This window comes from Neoarius graeffei, chromosome 22, assembly GCF_027579695.1.
Source record: "Neoarius graeffei isolate fNeoGra1 chromosome 22, fNeoGra1.pri, whole genome shotgun sequence".
Classification (NCBI taxonomy): Eukaryota; Metazoa; Chordata; class Actinopteri; order Siluriformes; family Ariidae; genus Neoarius; species Neoarius graeffei.
This window is the reverse complement of record NC_083590.1, coordinates 23,594,463-23,610,915: the sequence shown is the minus strand read 5'-3', so window position 1 is coordinate 23,610,915 and position 16,453 is coordinate 23,594,463. Positions and strand designations below refer to the sequence as shown.

The window sequence follows — 16,453 nt, the reverse complement described above, 5'->3', positions numbered from 1 at the left end:
CCATAAGATGGTTTTGTTTTTGAATTTGTGATTCAGAGCCTGAATTCATTCGGTGGGTCGGATTAGAATATTTATCAGGCCCGTCCCGGTCCACAGGCCATATCTTTGACGAAATGTCATAAAGAAATTTTAGACAGTAGATGAAACTAAACATTATTCTCTTTTGGCTTTTTCAGAATTACAATGTGCCGTCCCCCCCAGGGTATGTAGGAGCAGAAGGACTGATGAGGATGAAAATGATGTAAATCATATGTGTCAGCCTTCACATTTATCAAATCTCAATTCAACAGAGAGCCCTTGGGAGATTTTGGAGCGACATGTTAGAACAACTGCATCTCTGAACAGTGTTCATTCCTCCCATACAGTTCCAAAACCCACTGACACTGAGACATTTTAATTTGTTTGTATTTCTACCGAGATTCAATGTCATCTTCTGTCATCTTTCATGGATCCCGTCTTACATTCCTGTTTCAAAGCCTTCTTTTCTATAGCCTCTGACCCATAGTGCCTCTTAATCCCAAACACAGAGCCAGTCCTTACTTGCATAAATAACAAAGGCAGCTGCTTGGAGAACAATCTTGAGAGGGGGACCAATTTATTCAGCCTTCAGCTGAACGTTGTATTGAAGTAGTGCTCAAAATGTAGTCAGCGCCTGAGCGCTGCCATTTAAAGTTCCACTTTAATGCGTCCTGGACAAGAAGACATGAGGGATGGCTTTGTCTGGTCAGGTGTAGCTGATCTGCCTAGCTCTTGTGGTCAACTGAAATAAAATATGCTGTGCATGTTTCTCTGAAACCCTGCTCATGACACGAAAGGAAACTATATATGGAAATGGACATGGAGAACCAAAACCGTGACATAAATCTCTATATATCACTCATGAGGAAATCAATTAAATGTTTTGATAAATTTGGGTACTTTTTGTTTGCGAATGTGTCTATATAATAAAAAGAAAACCACAGGTTGGCTTGAAGATATGAAGTTTATCTTCTCATGTTCAAAAATTTTACGTCATGAGGTACTGATTATGTGGTCACCTGAACCAAATCTTATTTAACAAGGAAACATATAAAAACCACTGCTGTGGTCATCACTATCCTTTTGCAATAGGACCAGTTTGGATGGCAAGAACAGTGCTAGTAGTGTTTAGTTTAATTGGAATACAAAAATATCTATTCACCATGCCAAAAGAGTTAAAAAGAAAAGTTGTGTGTTAGGGTTTTGCTGGGATTCAAACCTGGTTCGCTGGTGTGATAATCCAGCAAACCCCCACTAGGCCACCAGGGGGATGACTCAAATGCAGAGGTGTGAGGTGGAAGTAGAAAAAGTATCAAAAGGTTTATTTACAATATTTACACTATTTACAATCCAAGGCAAAAACAAAAGTATAATCCAAACGCTCAGAAGATAACCAGGAAAAAAACAAAAGTTCAAAGAAACAAAGAGCCAAAAAAACAGAAAAGAAGAGGCAAAAATACAAACGCTCAGAGGATCCAAAATGGTAAACAAAAAGTCCAAAAGAAAGCAAAGTACAAAAACCACAAAGACACGGGCGAGGAAATCGGAACAGAGGTAACTGGAGCTAAACATAACAGCACAAAGACTCCATGACAAGAGGACTGAACTCAGGGGTATAAATATACAAACTAATTAAGGACAGGGCGGGGCAGGAAACAGGCAATAAGACAAAAACAAAACACAGAACACAGTGGTGACCTCTAGAGGCCCAAAACAAACATGGCCAGAAAAGGAAATAACAGTGGCCTCTAGAGGCCAAAACAGTCCCAGTCCTAACATTTTGAGTGAGAAAAAGAAGGGTTCAATTCTGGCTTTACTGGCAGAGGGATGCAGTGAGCATCAGGTTGCATCCATCCTCAAAATTTCAAAGACGGCAGTTCATAAGAACAAGGTCAAACAGCAGACATCGGGGACAACAAAGTTACAGACTGGCAGAGGGCAAAAACAACTCTCCACTGACCAGGATGATCGCCAACTCCTTCAAATGTTACTCAACAACTGGAGGATGACATCAAGTGACCTACAAAAAGAATGGCAAATGGCAGCTGGGGTTAAGTGCATAGCAAGGATGGTTCTAAACAGGCTCCTCCGGGTGGGGTTGAAGTCATTAACAGCTAGAAAAAGCCCTTCATCTATGAAAAGCAAAGAAGTGCCAGGCTGAGGTTTGCTAAAGACCATAAGGATTGGACTGTAGAGGACTGGAATCAGGTCATCTTCTCTGACGAGTCCAATTTTCAGCTCCCCCCCCCCATCACCTGGTCATTTAATGGTTAGACAGAGACCTGGAGAGGCCTACAAGCCACAGTGTCTCGCACCCATTGTGAAATTTGATGGAGAATTGATGATGATCTGGGGGAACTTCAGCAAGGCTGATTTTTGTTTGTGGAGGACACATGAATCAAGCCATGTACAAGGATATCCGGGAAGAAAACTTGCTTCCTTCTGCTCTGACAATGTTCCCTAGCTCTGAGGATTGGGTTTTCCAGCAGAACAGTGCTCCATGCCACACAGCCATGCCAATCAAGGTGTGGATGGAGGACCACAAGATCAAGACCCTGTCATGGCCAGCTCAATCTCCAGACCTGAACCCCAGTGAAAATGAAAACCTCTGCAATGTGATCAAGAGGAAGATGGATGGTCACAAGCCACCAAATAAGGCTGAGCTGATTGAATTTTTGTACCAGGAGTGGCATCACCCAAGAGCAACGTGAAAGACTGGTGGAGAACATGCCAAGATGCATGAAAAATGTGATTAAATGTCAGGGTTATTCCACCAAATATTGATTTCTGAACTCATCCTAAGTTCAAACTAGTGGTATCGTGTCGTTTAAAATTGAATATGATCTTGATTTCTATTTCTATTCAAGGTCTGAAAACACTTCATCTTTTTTGTTATTTTGACTAGTTGTCATTTTCTGGAATTAAATGCTCTAAGTGACAATATTTTTATGTGGAATTTGGGGGGAATGTTGTCAGTAGTTTATGGAAAAAAACAAAAATGTTCATGTTCCTCAAACACATACACTATATTGCCAAAAGTATTTGCTCACCTGCCTTGACTCACATATGAGCTTAAGTGACATCCCATTCCTAATCCATAGGGTTCAATATGACGTCGGCCCACCCTTTGCAGCTAGAACAGCTTCAACTCTTCTGGGAAGGCTGTCCACAAGGTTTAGGAGTGTGTTTATGGGAATTTTTGACCATTCTTCCAGAAGCGCATTTGTGAGGTCACACACTGATGTTGGACGAGAAGGCCTGGCTCTCAGTCTCCGCTCTAATTCATCCCAAAGGTGTTCTATCGGGTTGAGGTCAGGACTCTGTGCAGGCCAGTCAAGTTCATCCACACCAGACTCTGTCATCCATGTCTTTATGGACCTTGCTTTGTGCACTGGTGCACAGTCATGTTGGAAGAGGAAGGGGCCAGCTCCAAACTGTAAAAACAGTCTGCATGCCTCGGTGCTTGATTTTATACACCTGTGACCATGGAAGTGATTGGAACACCTCATTCCGATAATTTGGATGGGTGAGCAAATACTTTTGGCAATATAGTGTACCTATAAATAGTAAAACCAGAGAAACTGTTCTTGTTGCTTTTTGCAATGCATAAACAGGTAGTATTGCTGGGTTTCAGTCACATGACTTTTCTTAGCAGTTTTACAGGAAGTGAAATAGCGGGTGGTCTAAACGGCTGCCGTAGTGCAAACAACTAGCGATAACTTATCAGAGTACGCTCGTAATCTAGAAGCCACTGCTGGCTTTAGATCTATTCAGAAGATTGCTATGTGCAATGGAATCGACCCCTACAGTCTGGGAAAGAAGGATTTGTCATACGACCTCGAAAACTACCCTTCAGTCGAGTTTCCCGGCATCTCGAACTATCTGGTGTTGCAGACGTCCTTCTACACCGCAAAACAGATGAAAGTGTGGAAGAGTATGGAGGCTTACAACTTTTTTGTACGTGGCTGGGTAAAGGACCTCGCTATCAAGTCGCTGCCCAATGAATCCTGGATTGTTTTTGCCAGTGTAAGTATGGGGTTTTTTTTAAGCTTTTCGTTTGCGTCTTTACAATGAAGCGCTGCAAGTTGAAGTGTAAACAAACAACAGTTGGCTTGATTCTCACTTGTGTTGGCTCTTATCTCTCAGCTAAATCATTCACAAAGATCATCAGAAACCTCTTTAAAGACCTAGATCTTAGTTAAACAAGACGGAGACGTGATCACGGCGGATTGTAACTGTACGGCTGGGGAAGAATTTTGTCGCGACCTTCATGCATATGGACTTTGTGAGGAGTAAACAAAGAAACAGCTGGGGATTTTAGCGCTTCGACATATAGCAAGAAAAGCACTTGGAAAACACTAAGGACATAGCTGAGAGGGAAATACAAACCTTTCACCAAGAAGTGATCACTACAAACTCGAGCATGCTTCGACTCGGCTCCCTTCGATTTCAGTCAGAGGTGCACTGAAAATAGACCTTTCTCGACGTCTTTTTGTGAAATCCTGTGTTTGTTCACCCTTTTTTATGAATTCACGGCAGAGGTGGACAAAGTACCCAACTTCATTACTTAAGTCAAAGTACAGATCCCACTGGTCAAATGTTACTCTGATACAAGTGAAAGTTGTTTAGTCAAATTTTTACTTAAGTTAAAGTGCTGAAGTATTTGCTTTTAAAAATACTTAAGTATTAAAAGTACATTTTCTGTCAACGCATCGTTGTATTATTGCCACAGACATACATGTCAACCTTTGGTCAATCAAACCTGTGTAACCAACCTCCAAAATCCGTATTTCCCTTATAAAATCCTTATAAGATGCAAATTAAAATAATTTACCTAAAATTTGAATGATAATTAACAATGATATATCCCAGTTACTTTTTATTCAATATTAATAACAATTAACCTTCAGAATGAATACAAAGCTCCAATGTTTGACAAAAACACAAAGTGTCACTCTAATGTTCTGAATTGTACTCCATGACAGCTTTTTTTAGCACTCTGCACCAATACCTCACTAGGCTGCACGTCACAGCAAGTGTCTGTGTTGATCTTGCTGGAGTGCCCATTCAGAATCTTTTCAGTCGCTACTGAAAGTCGCTCAGGTGGAAATACACTTTTCAAACAAAATGTTACTTCCCGGTTGGCGGGATTCTCGCAATGCAGTGTGCGCATGATCAGAAGTGGAACGAAGTCTCGCTACCACAAGATAACGCGCGATTTCATAAGACTCTTTACTGGCTGTTTGTGCTCTCTGTGGTGTACAGTACGTTTGTAAATGTTATGCGCTCTTTTATCATCGTGGGAATTGATTATAGCTCTAGATAAATATTGAAGTTTTTTTAAAGAATCCGTATAACTTTATTTGTATGCCCGTATACTACGTTTATTGAATCAAATCCGTATAAAATATGGACATTCCGTATAGGTTGACATGTATGCACACAGCTTACAAAACCTAACTCTGTTACCAAAGACAAAATGTGAATTCACAAAATGAACGCATGCTGTGCCATCATGGTGGTTTAACGTTAAGCTAGCAAGTCAGTGAAACTCCTCCTGACATGCTAGCAAACTCTTTTCAAACTCAAAATCATATTGGGTCGCTAACGCTACTAGAAAAGAAAGATTTGTACATTCTGTTTATTTGGCAAGATTATGCTAAAACATATTTCTGAAAGGACTTCAGATAAGTTAACGTTATTCATGTTAGCATAACTCCATTTTTACATGCTAGCTAACAGTGTCCAAGTTAACTAGCTATGTGTTAACGTTAGCCGTGGACAAGGCTATGGCAACTTGGCGAGAAAATCCATAGAAAGTCATTTGACTAACCAGACTGCATAGCTATTGCAACGTTATCGCTAGCTCTAAAAGCACAGACAACTTCGTTGCAAGCTTTCTCTTGGAATAAAATGTTTATATACCTCAATATGCTCCCACGGGTCAGATGGCGAGTTTTTGTAGGCTGTGATGTGGTTTGTTTTTGGCAAACAAAGCAAACATTTAAAACGAAACAAATCTTTATTCCTTTCAGAAAACTGGAACACGGGTTCATGGGCCATGAGTGTGTGCGTTCCCCAGAAGAACCGCCTCCTTCCATTTGGCCACCAACTGATCGCGTTAAATAATGCTGCTGAGAAATCATTGATCTTGATTTTATCCAGTCTATGGATGTGACGTGACCCTAGTGATTACTGATCGGCTGTCTCAGTGTCACCTGAGAAAAAAAACAATCACGTTTTAGAAAAGAAAAGAAAAAAACATCCACTTTCAAAGCTGCTTCATAGTAACGAGGAGCTTGATAGAAATGTAGTGGAGTAAAAAGTACGATATTTGTCTTTCAAATGTAGTGAAGTTAAAGTTATAAGTAAAAAATAATAATACTCAAGTAAACTACACTGTGGGTGGTAAAAGAGAGCAACTGGACTTGCTTGAAGATTCTTGAAGACGTTTCACCTCTCATTGGAAAGGCTTCTTCAGTTCTGTCTGACTAACAGGGAGTATCGGGTATTTATCCTGTCATGGATGAAAAGCAATCCTAAGGTGTCGTTGAGTCATCCTGTTGGTGTGGGTCACTGGGGGCTGAGTGTGAACGGCCTGGAGTGTCGTTGGGTTGATCAATGGATTGTTGGTTCTCTCTGTCCTCCTGTGAGTCACTGAAAACAGCTGGGTTTTGGTGTGCATTCAGTTGTCTGGGAAGTGTGCCAAGGACTGCGTTGTAGGTGGCTGATAAATGGTGTCTTAGACCACCACCTCTGTTCAGTGATGGCCGTTCCAGGTTGACAAAAATGGCTTCTTTAACTCCTCGCTCATACCAACGATCCTCTCTGGCTAAAATGCATATGTTTCAATCCTGAAATGAGTGTCCTTTGTTGTTAAGATGAAGATAGACAGCAGAGTCCTGGCCTGAGGAACTGGCTCTCCTGTGTTGAGCCATGCACCTGTGAAGGAACTTGCTCTCACAATTTACTATGACCTGGATGACTGAGAATCTTCACAGACAAGTAAAGTACAGATACTCAAAAAGTGTACTTAAGTACAGTACTCAAGTAAATGTACTTCGTTACTGTCCACCTCTGATTCACGGCGAACCCTGAAGAAACTTTTATCAGTTTCACGGTTTGATCGAGTCGAACAACCTAAAACAGTGCAAGCATAAGGGCAGTATCTCACTGGGCTGCGACAGCCCGCGACTAGTTGGAGACACAACAATTGCGATAAAATATGCGAATTAGCGACAATTTTCACTTGGAATTACACTGAATTGATATTTGCATATTTTACTGCAATTGTTGTGTCTCCAACTAGTTGCAGGCTGTCGCAGCCCGGCTTTCCCTCGGCAGGCAGGGAAGTTGAGGAAGCCTCACGGAAACTGACTTGAGAAGGGTTCGCGACGGCTTTGCGACACCAGCGACGCATTTGTGGCTATTTTGAGAGAAATTTTGTCACACTAATTTTTTAAACATGTTCAAAATTTCAGCGACGAAGGAGCGACACTTGAAATTGAAAAGTCCCGCGAACGTTTCAAGACACTTTTGAAACTCTCTCATGAATGACGTTCGCAATTTTTCGCAAGCCCAGTGAGATACTGGCTTCAGGAATTTTTCATGTGCCCAATGCACCTTCTCTGTACACAAACTCTTTGTCAGCTGAGCTTTAGTAGACCACCAGATAAAGTTTTGAATAACTAATGAGGCGGATAGGGGCGGCACGGTGGTGTAGTGGTTAGCGCTGTCGCCTCACAGCAAGAAGGTCTGGGTTCGAGCCCCGTGGCCGGCGAGGGCCTTTCTGTGCGGAGCTTGCATGTTCTCCCCGTGTCCGCGTGGGTTTCCTCCGGGTGCTCCGGTTTCCCCCACAGTCCAAAGACATGCAGGTTAGGTTAACTGGTGACTCTAAATTGAGCGTAGGTGTGAATGTGAGTGTGAATGGTTGTCTGTGTCTATGTGTCAGCCCTGTGATGACCTGGCGACTTGTCCAGGGTGTACCCCGCCTCTCGCCCGTAGTCAGCTGGGATAGGCTCCAGCTTGCCTGCGACCCTGTAGAACAGGATAAAGCGGCTAGAGATAATGAGATGACATGAGATGAGAATGAGGCGGATGTGGCGACAGGTGAAACCCAAGAATACAGGTAGTATAGTTTGGTGTGGTCTCTAGAACACACTCAGAGTTTATGGATGTTTGGTGGCTTTGGTGTAGAATTTAGTTGAGAGTGTAGCTATAGGGCGGCACGGTGGTGTAGTGGTTAGCGCTGTTGCCTCACAGCAAGAAGGTCTGGGTTCGAGCCCCGTGGCCGGCGAGGGCCTTTCTGTGTGGAGTTTGCATGTTCTCCCCGTGTCCGCGTGGGTTTCCTCCGGGTGCTCCGGTTTCCCCCACAGTCCCAAGACATGCAGGTTAGGTTAACTGGCGACTCTAAATTGACCGTAGGTGTGAATGTGAGTGTGAATGGTTGTCTGTGTCTATTGCCGCTTTTCCACTACAAACGCGGCTGAGTCGAGCTGAGCGGGGCTGTTGGAGTTGCATTTCGACTACAAACGTGCTGAACCGTGCTGGCTGGAAGTGGGTGGACACATTGGGTGGAGTTAGCGAAAGTGGGTGGACGTCAGGTGATGTCGTTAAGCAGCGCAAACAGTGACATCAGTGAGCTTTTAAGCGGTAGTCTCACGACCCGAATAGTAAACAATAAACATGGAGGACATGGAGTGTTGCTGGTCTTGGTGCTGTGGCTTGTTGTCACCGACAACGCGGACAGGTACTGGCAAGAGCGTATAGATGAGGCGAGGCGCATAAGGCTTCAGAAATTCTCGTAATTCTTCTCCTTCCGGGTTTGCGGTGTTTACAGATCCCAGCGTGCTCGCGGGGCGTGTGTGGGCATGTGAGGACACTCCTCCTCACCAATCAGTGCACAGGGGAGTGTCTGCTCACGCCCCCAGCCTCACTCGGCTCGCTTTGGCTCGCTTCAGCCCCACTCCAAAACGGTGCGAGTTTTAGGGGCTAAGCAGGGCTGAAGCGAGCTGAGTCGTGCTGGTTTTTGGTAGTCGAAACGCGAGCCGTGTCGGGCTGAAGTGAGCTGAAGTGAGCTGAAAAAGGGTAGTGGAAAAGGGCCATATGTGTCAGCCCTGTGATGACCTGGTGACTTGTCCAGGGTGTACCCCGCCTTTCGCAGGCAAGCTGGACCCTGTAGGACAGGATAGTTTGGTGTGGTCTCTCGAACACACTCAGAGTTTATGGATGTTTGGTGACTTTGGTGTAGAATTTAGTTAAGAGTGTAGCTATATTTTATTTGTATGATTTATAGCACCTATGGACCAAATAAACCCAACCTGCAGTTCAAATCTATTCAGCAAAATGCTAACACTGAACTAGCAACCGTTTTTTTCTTCCCCAAAACTTGACACGAGCTAAAGTACCCGTATGTTCCACTAACTCGAATTTCCAAACGCGCTCTCGACTTTTTCAAAACAGTAGAAACCGGAAGTGACCTCCCGGCCGCCGTAGTATTTGTTCCACTGCTTAAAAAGTAAACAGTAGCTTTGAAGACTCTCGGCGACTCGTGTGTTCCTGTTATGTGAGATTTTCTTCCTGTTCTCCGGCGAAAAAACATTAAAAAGGGTAAAGTAATAATTTATTCGCTTTAAAAGCTGAATATAAAAAGTGCTCGCTGTGTTTACAGGTCATTTAACGCCTCGTGAACACAGCTAATGTTAGCATTCAGGCTAGCTGCACGAGACAAAAGGTAACTAGGCGACAGTTTAGCTGTGTATCAGGCATGGAGTGTTCATATTTCTGTTAAAATAAGTGTATATATATGTATATAAATCATAATTATTGCGATGCTGTAGTACAGAGAAGGCCTTACAGATGTATAAGCTGCAGCTAGTGTGTATATGAGCTCGCTGTGTTTGTGTTAAAGCTGTTTATTTGAGGAACACAGTGCCAGTTTGGTGCTTTAATGTTCCAGATTTAGGATCAAAACAACTAAAAGTGGCAGAACGGTAAGTTAAACGCAGCTTAGACTGTATATTTTCTTTAAAAATAATATACCTGCTTAGAAAAAACAACCTGATGGATTGTCAGGTGAGGTTTGATGCACATTTTGTTACAAGTCTGATGTCTTTGCCTGATTTTGGACATGGAGGAGAAAGCATTAAAGGTGCAATAAGTGATTTTTTTTTTTTTTTTGGTGGTGGTTGTTTTTTTTTTTAAATTCTTTTCTTGCTTGGACAAACAAGCTTGAAGATACTTGAGTTAAAAAAATGCATAAAAGTGTATTATTAACACATTTGTTATTTTATGTTCTGTTTATTACTCATTCACATACAATTCAATTCAATGCCTTTATTGTCATTATTCGTCAAGTACAACGAAATTATGCTGCTACTCCAACTCGGTACTCAATACCATCAATAAAGAGTAGGGCTGTAACGATACACCCAACTCACGATTCGATTCGTATTGCGATTTTTGACCCACGATTCGATACGCCCACGATTTTTTAAAAATGTTTTTTTAAAGTAGTAAATTTGACTTATTAACATTTACTTACTTACATTAACTATTTAATAACAAATAATTCAGACCACTGCAGAGAATGAGTAATATGTATGCAAAAATGAACAAATGTATATCCAAAGATTATTTCTCAAAATAATACTGTTGAGCCGGAAGCTCTGTTTTTTTCGGTTCTGAAAAAGTCATTTTTCCAAATCGTGTAAATCCGTTAAGATTTTTTTTGGGGGGGGGGTGGCTCTCTCACTGTCTCACTCTCATAGGGCCAATGATTTTCTGTGATCGCGGAAAACAGATGGAAATTACAGAATTTTTATGGTGAAACATTGCTCGCGTGTCAAAATGTAACTGCCGCAGAAGGCTTCCGCCCAAGCAGACATGCCTTCAGTGTTGCCAGATATTGCTAACGTTTTCCACCCCAAAATATGTTCAAACCTGCCAAAAAGCACTTAAACCTGCCCAATCTGGCAACACTGCATGCCTTTCCGGTCAAGTGATTGTGATTGGCTTGTGGCACACCTAGCCAGCCAATGAGCTGCTTGTTTACAGATTCGCTCCCCGCGTCGCAACCAGAATGGCGACCGCTTAAAAGAAATGAATGCTCTGCCAGTGGCGAGTGTGGACGTTGCGTGACTCGCAGAAGATTGTCGCAGGTCGGCGAAAAAACGACTTACTAATAGATATAAAAAATAAAAGTAATTTAAGTAAGTTTAAAATGTAATTTAAATAAAAAGTAAAGTATTCATAAATTGAAGTTTGGAAGCGCCTCTGTTTTTGGGCTGAGGAGAAGTTTGAAAGGGTGTACCGCGATTCTGCCTTCTTGTATCGCGATACGGATCGTGGCTCTGCGTATCGCGATTTCGATACCCATATCGTTACAGCCCTAATAAAGAGTAAAATAATAAAATAAATAGAACAATAAAACAATGAAAAACAACATCTATACAGAATGCAATCAAGAATAAAAAGTACAACGTGAAGAGTTCATAAGTGAGGGGGTGGCTTAAGGCCAATTTATGCTGACAACGCAGTCCTCGCAGACGGTGTCGCAGGTGGCGTCTGCGTAGCCCCCTCACCTTCGCAGACGCTCTGCGTGCACCTCCCAAAAATTGTGACCACCGCAGAAGCCTCGCAGACAAGAGGGCTCTGATTGGTCCACTCTACATCCGCTGTACACGCACTTCCGCTTCCCTACTTTCCCGGTTTGGTTTGTTTTCACGACCGCCATTTTTAAAAACACGAGCAAAGATGGAGCAGCACGAAGAGTGGTTGATCGAGGAAGTGAGGAAGTACGTACATCTATACGACTCCAGTTCTAGTCATTATAAGTAACCGGAGGATAAACACTCCACTAACCACACCCACCAACTACTCCTAGCGATTTCGCGACTTCGCGCCCCCATGCGTTGTAGCAGTGAATAACATTGCGCACGCCTATTACTCCCCGCTCAACGATAAATTACAACTGTCTGCGAAAAGCTGTCTGCGAAAGCCTTGTCGCAAGAGCATGCAGAGGCCTTAGGCAGTTGTCATTTCTGTTTGTTTAGGTATGTTATGGCATATGGGAAGAAACTGTTTATGAATCTAGTGGTTCTGGATTTGATGGACCTATAACGCCTGCCAGAGGGCAACAGTTCAAACAGATGGTGACCTGGGTGAGAATTGTCCTTAATGATAGTTCGTGCTCTGGAGAGAATACGGGTCCACGTGACAAGATGGCGGCGTGCGCGTGAGTGCAGCGGCTCTTTGCTCTCCTAGTTGGTACTTGTTTGTGTGTTTTTGGCTGTTGTTACGAATCGACCTATATTCGTCAACGCAGCACTATAGTCGGCAGGAATTGATAGACTTCGGAGTTGCCCATAGTAGGGCAACAACGACGTCATTCCAGCGGACTCACAGTGTCCCTACCACTATCGCTAGAGCTCCTAATACATGTGAATTAGGGCGCATCAGTTGCCCTCACTTTCATAAAATCTGATGCATTTTTGTTTGGGTGTTCCTTTTCACCAATAAAGACATCCTGTAAAATTTTTTGACCATATTCAAAAGTCTAACGGTGGCACCATGAGGTTCTTTTTTTGCCAAAAAAAACGCTTATTTTATGTTTTCGCGTAAGGTTTGAATCACAATGTTGGGCTCCATTTATTGATTTCTTGTGAGCCAGAGATCATGTTAAGAACCTTTGCAAGGGATTGAGAAGCATTAATGTGATCCATAATACATTTGTATTGTTTAAAAGTAGTTGAACAATGATTCAATGAACAGCTAAAACTCCAACTGTGCTTGATAATATATTTAGAATATGTACTAAAAATGTGGATCTAAGATATTTGGTATACTCTATAAGGTGCCTCATGAAAAGTGATGGAAATTTTGTCATAAAAGTCATAAAATAGCAGCTTTTTCCATAACTTTGAGCTCCTGGTGCCGCCATTAAACTTTTGAATTTTGTCAAAATATTTCACCCAGTGTGTTTTCTTACCAAAAGGAACATAAAACAAAAATGCATCATGATCGGAGGAACTTTTCATTTTTAGGGGGCAACTGATGCACCCTAATGTGAATGAGTAATAAATCTCCAAGAGTCACCATGGAACATGACGTTTGCGGATAATATTGTGATATGTTATAGATGAAAGTCTTCCGGATTTACCCGGAAATCCGGATATTTGACAAAACTCTTGAAAATCCCCGGTTTCCCGAATAGAGAAATTTATTTTTCGGATTTTTCGCGTTCCTAGACGCGGCGTAATACTTCGCATCATCCTTGCATGGGCGCAGTCCTTAAATAGCCCAAACATAGTTCATTGATTAAAGACAGGTGTTCTTTGTTAACGACGCGCGTGCCAGAGCTCGTTAGGCGCGCACACTTTCAGGTGCACGTGCTAAGGCGCACAGGACTGACACCGTTCTGCGCAGCGCAAGCACAACACAATCTCACTAGAAAGCGTGTTCAAGCTGCCAGTGTAGCTGCAGCCTTTTTAGTTGCGAATTACAAGTATTTCCTCGTGTTAATAATTCGCCGTGTCAAAACAAGCGAAACTTTCCTCCTTCTTTCGACGTGAAGAGAGGTCAGCAATTTATTATATATTTTTTCCCATCAAAGTTGCATTTTGTGGTTTCGAAGCTAAGTTTTAGTGCCGTTTCTAGAACACAACATCAAGAAAACGTGGAAGAAACAGCAATAATGGAAGAGCCGGTTTCTAAGCTGCCTAAAACTAGCAATGGTAATTTATTTTTTGTTACATAATGCACTCAGGCTGCCAGTCACTCAGTGCGTTTACATGCACATAGAGAAAATCGAATTTCTGCCGTAGCTCGACTGAAATCGAAGTTCTAAATGGCATGGAAACACCTTAGCTCGGCTGAAATCGAACCGAACTGGATTTCTCGTAATCGAGCTACACGACCTAGATTATGCGATTTCTGCCGAGCTACTTAGTGCATGTAAACCCTATCGAGCTACGTAGTTGAGCTACTTACTTCAGCACTGCCCCTTCCGGAAGTGACGAGTGACGAGACCACAAGCGGGAAACACAACAGCCTCGGTCGGCATGACAACAGTAGTAGTAGCGAGCAGCAGAAGAGGTCAGGAGGAACAACATCCCTCGATGTTGCTGTCCTCGTCGTCGTTCTTCTTGTGAACACGGAACTGATGACTTTGTTTATACTCTTGAATAGCTCTTCTTCATGACGACAACCGGAAGTGTACCAACACGATGGGGCATGTAGCGCCACCTGTGGCTCAGGTGCACAATGTACCTCACACAATAGCTCGATTTCCTTGTGTGCATGTAGGATTGGATTTCTCTGGCACCCTGCTGGGACCCTTGGCTCGATTACCGACAGTAGCTCGATTTGGATGTGCATGTAAACGCACTGAGTGTGTGACACACACACACACACCTTGAAAAATCCTAGCTACGCCCCTGATTTACATGAGAAATTTGGTATTCATTGGTGTGTTTAAATTTAGACAATACGAACTAATGTAAACAATTGGCTTCAGCTCGCATAAATCTGAATTGGAAATGTTTAGTTCACTTTAGCTTCTGCAAACGCACAACTCTACTAAAAGATTGATAAACGAGGCTCAATGTCCCCAACACTGAAACCTGAAAGCTTTAGAAACTCTAACAGACCTTTACTTTTTAACAGCGCTGTTTTGGGATTTTGCTGAGTTTACCTTCAACTGTCTGATATTTTTTTTCAAAGTAATGAAGTGTGTAGCAGGAAAATCACCGCGTTTTCTAAACGCACTCCTGAAAATTACTCATTAACTCGGGGAATTAAATTTGATATTTTTGACATGTTAATCATTAATGTACATGAAAGAAAAAGGCTTAAGTTATAACTTGTTTTAGGGCAATTCCATGTAAATGTCAACCTCACCATGCAAAAATAAAGCAACATGTAATACATCAAAACCACTCCCAGAGATATCACCTAGGCCTGTATTTTACAGATGTGAATAAGTTGAACCAATTTGTAACCAACCTAATGTCAGTCAGTCTTTCTTTCTTATAATGTAAAACCCAAGCTAAAATCAACTTTGATCATGTACAATTCTATATTATTGCCACAAGCCACAGAAATGTATGCAAAAATCCACAAAACAGCAAAACAATAGCCATCCTAAATATTATTTAAGAACTTTGATAGTTTTAGCTGATATTTAGAGTTTTCCAAAGGGTTATGGTGGTTAAATTGCTGATTTTCTAAACATACGCCATGTCTATTTCAGACGCGTCACATCCATAACGGAATTTCGTCACATCCATAACGCTGACTTTTCCTTCCGAAACTCTGCATGAAATCCAAAATATTTTAAACAAAGATTTTTTAATATTCACCTTGGACCCCTCTATCAAACGGATATCTCCATTTCGACATTAGGTTTACAATTTCACAGAGTTTGATAAAAATGTACAGTCACCCAAGAAAAGTGATACTTTTTCTGTCACATCCATAACGCATCTTTTATTGGCGTTTTCTGGCATGCCCTAGATGTACTATGGGAATTGTTCTTGTTCTATCACTTCTCCAGTACGGTACAGCCTTAAAATATGCAACACCTGTTTAAATACTGGGAGACAGTAAAACGTGCACTGGGTCATTTGTTGCCATTTTGAGTTCAAGTGTCACGTCCATAACGCTGGAATTGCTCTCTAGTGAAAATAAGTACTAAAATGCACTGGAATGCAGGGTTTTGCGTGTTATGTTATTAAAATATTTTCGGGGGACGTTCCCCCCCCCATCTTAGTTTGACTTTCAAAAGTTCAGGATTTTTTTCTTTGCTCCACTTTCATCTCTAGATATGTGGTGAAAGTAGAAAGTTGGGTTTGGAGAGCTGGAGGTATGCATTGGAACGAAGAGGAATGAAGGTGAGCAGGAGCGAAACGGAATACATGCGCATCAATGAGAATGGGGATGAGAGTGTAGTGAAGATGCAAGGAGTAGACGTCAAGAAAGTTGGTGAATTCAAGTACCTGGGGTCAACTGTGCAGGAAAACGGGGGCTGCGATAGTGAGGTGAGAAAGAGGCCCAATCCCAATTCTAATTTCTACCCCTACCCCTCCGCCTTCCCCTTGGCCCTTCCCCTTGAAACTGAGCTCCAAGGGATAGGGCTTGAAATTCAACCCTTACGTATTGGGATAGCCCTTCAACGATCGCATACGTCATCGCGTACCTCCGTCAGCGTTTACGTTAGCAAAACGCGACGCGTCATTGGCTGCGACCAGCCGCTACAGTCAGAGCCAGAGGCAGAAATCTCTGCTGGCAGGGTGTGATTTGTTAACTAACACCACTGAATGGGATATCTTTGGCGCTTCGTGCACCACATCCGACAGAATGAGGTGTCAGAACACTCATGTAAACAATAAAAGCGAGAATAACAGAACAAAACGTACGCAGTAAAGCAACCGAAAAC

General features: G+C 42.4%; 1 protein-coding gene across 1 annotated transcript in view; it reads left to right on the top strand.

Moving 5' to 3' along the window:
* Nucleotides 1-9,516: 9,516 nt before the first annotated feature.
* The window catches only part of LOC132870789 (zinc finger and BTB domain-containing protein 26-like), a 31,672-nt gene continuing 24,735 nt past the window's right edge, over nucleotides 9,517-16,453 (top strand). The window contains exon 1 of the mRNA XM_060904657.1: nucleotides 9,517-9,627. The gene's annotated coding sequence lies outside the window, so the exon portion shown is untranslated. The remainder of the gene's footprint in view (nucleotides 9,628-16,453) is intronic.